The sequence below is a fragment of the Gastrolobium bilobum genome, unplaced genomic scaffold (genome assembly GCF_033153095.1).
Source record: "Gastrolobium bilobum isolate Gb01-03AN ecotype WA unplaced genomic scaffold, APGP_CSIRO_Gbil_v1 utg112070, whole genome shotgun sequence".
NCBI lineage: Eukaryota > Viridiplantae > Streptophyta > Magnoliopsida > Fabales > Fabaceae > Gastrolobium > Gastrolobium bilobum.
The window spans coordinates 7124-8253 of record NW_026895281.1 but is presented as its reverse complement, the minus strand read 5'-3'; the positions used below and the strand labels follow the sequence as shown (position 1 = coordinate 8253).

The following is a 1130-nucleotide window of genomic DNA, read 5'->3' as shown; positions in this document are numbered from 1 at the left end:
TTTCGGTAAGTCAGTTTTATCTGCTTTAGTTAAAAAGGGTGCATGAGTGCAACTCCACACCCGTTCATAGATTCATTTGACCCAGAACCTGAGAGGACCTTTAGAGTTAGGAGAAGAGCCCAAAGGCAAATCCCAATCCCAAATTTTGAAGTAATGGAGAATCTAGGAAATGGAAATGGAAATGGGAATGGAAATGGGAATGGGGAAGAAATACCAAGGATAGAAAACCCACCTGTAATAAATGACAATGATAGGTCCATGATGGACTTCATCATACCTGTGTTTGATGAGTTAGATCCAAGCATAGCTCAACCTGTGAATGGAGTGCCCTTTAAGCTAGAACCGGTGATGTTCACCATGCTCCAAAACATGGGGCAGTTCCATGGGTTATTAATGGAAGACCCACACAAACACCTTAGAAATTTCATAGAAGTGGCCAACACTTTTAGGAATCCCAACATCTCGGATGATGTCTTAAGATTGAAGATTTTCCCTCATTCACTGGCTGACAAAGCCAAAGAGTGGTTGAACTCCCTTCCATCCAACTCCATAACCAATTGGCACACCCTTGCTGAGAAATTCATCATGAAATTTTTCCCCTCCAATAAGATAGTGCAAACTAGAGGTGATATTGCTAACTTCATGCAGAGGGATGGTGAGACATTAGTGGATGTGTGGGAGAGGTACAAGAACCTTCTTAAGCAATGCCCCAACCATGGTTTACCCTCTTGGGCAGTGTTACAAACCCTGTACAATGGCCTGAATACTCAAAACAGGGCCTTGGCAGATTCTGCTGCTAATGGCATGTTTATGACTATGTCCTTTAACCAGGCCCATGAGTTGTTAGAACAAATGACTCAAAATTATGCCCAATGGCCTGAAGAGAGAAATCAGCCAAGGAGAGTGGCTGGTTTACATGAGATAGACCCTGTAACAGCCCTCTCAGCCAAGTTTGATGCATTGTCCAATTTAGTGAGAACCCAAGGACGGTTTCGGTGAGGGGGATCTAAAAGGAACGGTTGAGATGAAAGTTTAGAGGAAAATGGGTTTTCTTGGACGGTTTGAGAGCTAGGGCTTTTTTGCTTTTTCTCTTCTTTGTTTCTGATCTTACGCTTCTGATCTGTCCCTTT

At 43.0% G+C, this 1130-nt stretch overlaps 1 non-coding gene across 1 annotated transcript; it reads right to left on the bottom strand.

Moving 5' to 3' along the window:
* Positions 1-616: 616 nt before the first annotated feature.
* LOC133304022 (small nucleolar RNA R71) lies at positions 617-722 on the bottom strand. The gene has a single exon (XR_009750558.1). It is a non-coding gene; the product is annotated as a small nucleolar RNA R71 (small nucleolar RNA).
* Between the last annotated feature and the right edge of the window lie 408 nt (positions 723-1130).